Source organism: Austrofundulus limnaeus, unplaced genomic scaffold, assembly GCF_001266775.1.
Source record: "Austrofundulus limnaeus strain Quisiro unplaced genomic scaffold, Austrofundulus_limnaeus-1.0 Scaffold6, whole genome shotgun sequence".
NCBI lineage: Eukaryota > Metazoa > Chordata > Actinopteri > Cyprinodontiformes > Rivulidae > Austrofundulus > Austrofundulus limnaeus.
Window position 1 is genome coordinate 2,126,547 of NW_013952408.1, and position 6,866 is coordinate 2,133,412.

The window sequence follows — 6,866 nt, forward strand, 5'->3', positions numbered from 1 at the left end:
ACTGTGACAAGCCCTTCTGGTTGTAAGATCAACATTCCTGGGCAGACACGCTGTAAATATGCAACACCTTCTTCATGCTTAGTGCTTCTTGGACCTTGCACAGGATGATGTGTGCCAAGCTGCAAACACGAGCTTGAAGGCTGTAAAACAAGAATTGGAACTGAGGATGCGAGACGTATACTGCAGGCTTTTCCTTTTTTTTTTTTTTTTTTTTGATTTTCTGCCAAGTTTTAAACATCTTCATAAAAGCTAACAAAAAAAAAACTGAGAACATATTAGTTACAAAAATCAGGCTAAGGGTCTTTGCAACAGGTCATTTGAGCTGCTTGTCCGGGGTCTGAAACAGAAATATTTTCAACGAGAGAGCTGTCATGTATGCTGAAACACACTTGGAAGAACTTCAGCAGTGTGTGCATGATTTGTTTCACCTGCATGTCATTACAGCACAAGCGTTGGCTCACAATGTGAACTATACAAAGCCGGGACCTCCATCGTGCTGAAATATCTGATCAAACTGCAGCTGAGGACAGTACAACATAGTCCTCAGTGATGTTTTTTTTAGGCTTAATGACATAAACAAATGCATGATTAAAAGTTGTGTTGAAGCTCTCCTCCAGCTGTTTGAGGCAGACTGACACAGCTGTATACATGTGTCTTTGCACACTAAATCAAATGTCCTGTTGTGCTCATCTGGAGTAAATTAGAGGGTGGAAGGCTCCGATATACAGGAGAGGAAATGGGTAATGTCCTGGAACCACATGCAACCTCCTAATAGAAGCCGGCAACTGATAAGAATGAGATAACCAAAACATGACTATTTCTCTGCATGCTGCAAGATCCTTTCTCTTCCTTTAAAGGGGCAATATCATGTAAAATCAACTTTCTTTGAGTTTTATATCATGTTATAATGTTATACTCTCATAAAAGCATGCCCAAAGCCTTGCTTTGACTCATTCATGCATGTTTGAGAAATCCTGCAGCGTTTTTAGGCAGCCATGCTGAGGAGCAAAACAACAGGTGGGGACCAGAAACGCCTCTGGCATGTGTCTTTAAGCCGAGCTTCGTCATGGCAGAGCAACCCCCCCTCCCCCTCCTCCACACACCCCGCCCATGACTCCTACAGTCTCTCGGGTGAAAGCGAAAGTGAAACTTTAACTGTCTGCTGAGCTCTCAACATTAGTTCTCACTCAGTGAAGCTCTTTTCAGATTAAAAATACCTTTGAGGAAATGTATTTTCATATGCCAAGTAAACTGCATCATGGCATACCCCCTCCCCCCATGAGTACGACCCCCCCCCCACCCCACCAAAATGGGCGAGACAGAAGCGAAGGTGGTTCTTAAAGAGAGAGAGGCCAATTTCAAGGCATTTAGAAGAGGAAGTGAGAAGACAAGTTTATTTTCTATTTAAACATAAAAACAGCATTTTAGTAACAACTAAGGGTGACATATATACATTATTATGGTATAGTATTTAAATATATGTCTGAGAAACACATAATATTGGCCCTTTAACCAGCTCACAAGCCTGAATGTATAACTAGTTTGTTGCATTGCTTTCCTTTTCTAACTGTTTTTATGGATTAAAGGGTTTTTTTTTTTGTAAAAAATCAATAAATTACCAAACAGCTGGTGTCAAGCTAGGATTTCTCATGCTACCTCTCCCTTTAAAAAGAAGTTTTAAGCAAAACGAGCTCAGTGTTGCTCTCTCCAGGTCCTGGTAATCCCAAAATGATGGAAGTAAGCTGGCTGTTGCAAGCTTGTTGGTTTGAATCCCAGCAAGATGAGGGAAATTTAGGGAGTCTGTGACAACCAGAGGCAGGAGAGCTGCAAATATAACACCCCCCACACACACACTCCCCTATAAATTCAGCTGATGTGCTGTGGAGGAAGCCACTCAAGCCCTAACYACTAGAGTAGAGTTGGTCGGTAGCCAACAGAGGAAATCTGTGGTTGTACAAGGCAGCTCCTGTGTGAATGTGAAGCAGGGCGTGTCTGGAATACAGCCACTCTGCCCAATATTTCAATTGCTGCGACAAGACAAAAAATGCTGGAAATGGTGTTAAGTCTTTCATGGGTTTTGTACCAATAAGGAGGCGAACGTGCAAGCATTGTGATGGCAACAAATTGGGATTAAAATTACACATTTGTGTAAAAAATAATGGAGCACATGCCGCAGCTTTAAATAGATCAAGTCTGAAAACAAGGTACATGAGGTTTTTCATTCAATCGTTTAAGGGCATGAATCATTCCCTTTGAAGAGCAGCTGAGCCTGTTTGCAATAAACATAAGACAGCCAATATGAAGGGCAGCTGGTCAGCAGGGATGAACATGACCCGCGCTTTGATGAGAAGAAGAAAAAAGGAAGGAGGGGAGAAATGATTAGAAAAGAATGAAAACATATCTACAGTGTGATCGTCCCATTCAACGGGGAGGGGGGGAAAGTGTTGATTTTCTGTGCAGAGTAAAATGAAGCACTAATGTTTTCTGAGAAAGTATAACCTTGGACAGTTGTCAATCTAAAGTGCTTTTTATAACCAGCAGATCTGCCACAGCTCTAACAGGACACACAGTCCCATGTTTGCAACAGAAAGGAGAGAAGACCTTGTAAGTTTTAAACTCACCCAACCAGCAGACTCACATCAGACAAATCCAACACACTGAACTGAGTTCACTGAACTGACTGCAGCGAACTTAAACCAAGAAATTTAATCAACTCCTTAAAATGGTGGCCAAGGCAAAACATGAGTGCACAGTTTTTTTTTTGTTTTGTTTTGTTTTTCTTTTTGCATGAGTTGCCTTTGCAGAATGTACAAAAGAGATCTGCTGCCCTCTTGTGGACAAAGATATACCATCAGGATGTCTTACTGACAAAAACAGCAGACAATAAGTTTATGATCACACATTATTGGTTTGTTAAAGGTGAGAAGTCAGTCAGAAATAAGCTGTACAAATATACATTCATAGAATATGTAACATAATGAGATAAAAGTGGGGCAGAGGAGATAAGAGATAATTAGTAATTGCATTTTTTCTATTATAATTGATATTCAAACATCAAACATGATATATATTTCTAAAGGATGTTAATATTGTATTTATGAAATAGATATAACAAATGTTGTTATAATAAATAAATATGAGGTGTAACCTTATAGATTTAAAATACCTTTCTTAAGTAAAACATTGCAATTAAATGAGATATAAATAAAATGACATTCATTTCAAACACATTTAAGAAGTAAACAAAAACAGACATACATGATATAAAAAACATATATAAAATATATTTAATATAATACAATTTTTACAGTATCTATTAAACTCCACAGATTATATTTCCAAAAAAAATTTAAAGTTAACAAGTGTAAAAAATATTGATCAGTTCCAATTTAAGGTTGCATGAAGCCATTCAAGTCCTGTCCCTTAATAAACCATATCATCATAATGTATACAAATATCTATATTCAGCATACAACCATTAGGCTATATCATCATGTCACCTATCTRTCACTGTTCTTTACCAGTTATTTCCTTTCTGGGTCATAGTGGTCACTGATGTCTGTCTCCAGCAGTCACTGTGAGAGAGTCGGGTAAACTACGGACAGGTTGCAAATGGTTCATCCATTCTTTATGTTTTTATTTAGCCTGAGACTAAAACTCTAACAACTACATGGTGAATAAAATGCCACTCTAAGACAAATCAATAAACCCAAGATACAAAAAATCCAATCCAAGGATATGTGTGCACAGTTACCACAGAAAAATATGATTTTGTAGTTTTGCTGYAAGTCTGCACTCAAAGAGAAAACCAAGCAGCACACCTTATCAGAACGTGACAGCTGGTTGAGTCTGTCAGTGAAGAGGGAACCTCCCATCCCACATGCTGATGGTAATTAGACTCATGATATGTGAACTGAGCTCAGCAGTCAAAGAGTTCTGCTGTCTCAACCACTGCAGCTGTACATGTAATGTTCAATACACTGAGCTGTATAGGCACAGATGCKGTCATGAAATCATTCCTAAATTATTTATAATGTTCTGCATTATTTCCACATTAATAGCAATTGTTCAGTGAACCGATTTTAAGGAAACTTCATTTCCTGTTCTTGYAATTCATTATGACTAAGGCARCTTTTTAAAAAACTCTTCATAGCAGGTGTAAGGACCTGATACTTTAAGACAAAGGGTCTGAAGATCCACAAACTCAACCTCCCTGATAGGAGGCCATGAGGGTTACCTTTCTCACTGCAGAAGATGTGTCTTGAGAATATCACCTGAGTGATATCTTCTTCTTCTCACCATAACATTAAAGTTCTCAAATGATGGTGTCATTTAATGTAAACACATGCTAGAAAATCTTACGATTAACACAGTCTGGTTTGTCACATTTAATTCAAAAAAATTAAGACTGCAGCACACACAAAAAAAGGGCTAGAATTTTCCAATTTGTTGATGTCACTGTGGCCATATTCATCTTATTGGTACAGTTTATGGCTGTATGGTGAAAGTGAACTCCAAATCATTTGTAATACTTAAAGGATCTGGCTCTCATTTTAATAATAGGTGCATGCTTGAATCTAAGAAGGGCTAAAAAGTTAGCAAGGATTGCCAATGAATCAGGAGTCCCCCTGATTCGATGAAAGGGCTCTATTGTGCTGGATGAAAAGAGTGTTACTCTTAAATCATAGACGTGTCCAGGGCAGTGGTGAGGGCCGTGGATGTTTTCTGGTATATTTCCTGGAATGACAAAGTACAAATAAGCCAGTATTTCAAGCAAGGGAGGCACTTTCCGCCCCTGGGGCACATATATTCAGGGCTGCCTTCATTTATGTAGTAAAGATATGAGGAGACATGGACAAGCAAGGACGGCATACTGATGTGGTTTTACATCAAAATGGAGTGAAGATATTTCTCTTTTCAGATAATAAGACATATGAATGTGGACATCTGTGGTCAAACCAACCAACTGATTCTGAAACTATACTGTACATAAAGATGATCAGAAATTTTCATTCCAAAAGTCAAAATTTAAAGTAAAAATAAAAATAAAAACATTCATGATGTAGCATCATTTTGCAAAAATTGTGGCCCAGCAATTCAGTTTTTAAACAGCAAACTTTCCTGGTCATTAACAAAAAAATAAAAGGATCAAAGAAAATTAGTTTCTGAGCAACCATATAAGCTCTTAGAAGGCTAGAGCTATGTGAGCCTGTGAGACAAAAAGGCTTGTTTTCTCAGGAGCAATAGCCTGATTCATAGCATACAATGCAGGTCATGCTCTCCAGCATTATAGCCCCGGGGCCCCTCCTATGGAGGTGAACTAACAGCTGTGGAGATATGTTGCAAGGCCTCCAKTCCTCCAAAATGCAGCTGATGGAAAAAAAAAACTTCAAAGGTTTTCCCTCTGGATGAGCAGCACACAAACATGAGTGATAAGTTCTGGGAGACCAAAATACTGCAKAATTTCAACCCCTTAAGAATTTGAAAAACCGGCATGCCAAGATATCTTCTTGTCACTCTCCAGTCTGACAAGAATTTGGATATCATGCTATACTTAGTAGTTAGTTCGAGACAATGGGCTTGTTTTAAATGCAATCATTAAAGTGTGTGTGTAATAATGCTGAGGTTGTGTACCAAAAATTAGAAAAGTTCAAACTTATTTTCAGACTCATCTAAATAAAAATGCTGATCTTATATACAAAACAGATTACTGTTTGGGTTCTTTACCCCTTTTGGAACAGCTGTACCATGTGCTCTCACTTAACAATAATATTAAACTTTATTTATATTGTAAAGTTTGGCTTTGAACAGAACCAGGTCAGAGGTGGCACACAACTCATAGGAAAGACTATTCCACTCTTTTGGGCCACTGACAGAAAAAGACCGGTCCCCYCCATTTCTTGCACTTAGAGCGAAGAACCTCGATGGAAAGACAAATTATGGGGTGCGATAATAGGTCCTAATGGCAGCATGTAAAGTGAGAAGAGAACAGGCACCAGAATGGATCCTTGTGGTATGACAAAGATCAGATGAATTGAAGAAGAGGGCAAATCACCTAAAAAAAAGCTCTAGAAAAAGACCTAGAAAAGTTCTGTTAACTTAGTTGCTTGTTTTTCATGGTTTATTTGACTCCTATAGAACAATAATTTACCAAATGCATCTTATTCTATTGAAAATTAAACTAATTAATATTATTATGACACACACAAACACAAAGGTACCTATATTTTAGCAGTGCTAAACCAGAACAATAGGAAGAAATTTGGCTTGCCCAATTTTGTGAAAGTTGTAGTAAAATGACATGCAAATTACTTTGCATGCAGCATATACATATTTCTATCAGCTGAGTAGAGATACAACTTTCCCCTTGAAAGTGTATAAATGACATAGCAATTTGTCTGTCAACATCATTAAATAAATAGCTTTTCCAACAGCCTGCGACAAAAGTTGCAAACGATGATGAAAATGAAAAACATCAACATCACACTGTGAGATGTTTAGCCTACTTCATATAAGGCCTCTGGTGGTCAGGAAAAAGAGCTGGAATTTGAGTAAAGCTATATGTTTGAGTTGTGCTTTAAATTGTATGAAACCAGCTTCAGTGTTCATATAATTCACATTGTTTTGCATGATTATCTGACAAATTTGGATCATCCATTCAAATTAATAAATAACTTCAAAAGGAACACCGTGTCTTAGACACGATGCGTAGTGTTTCTAACTGTTCTAGGCACAAAAAGAGGAAGCCAAAAGTATGGCAAGACATTTTATCATTTAATAGCATGAAAACTATCTCTGAGGAAACTCAGCAGCGTAGCAAAAAACAGAATGAAATGAAATAAAATAGAAAGTTGTTTAAATTATAT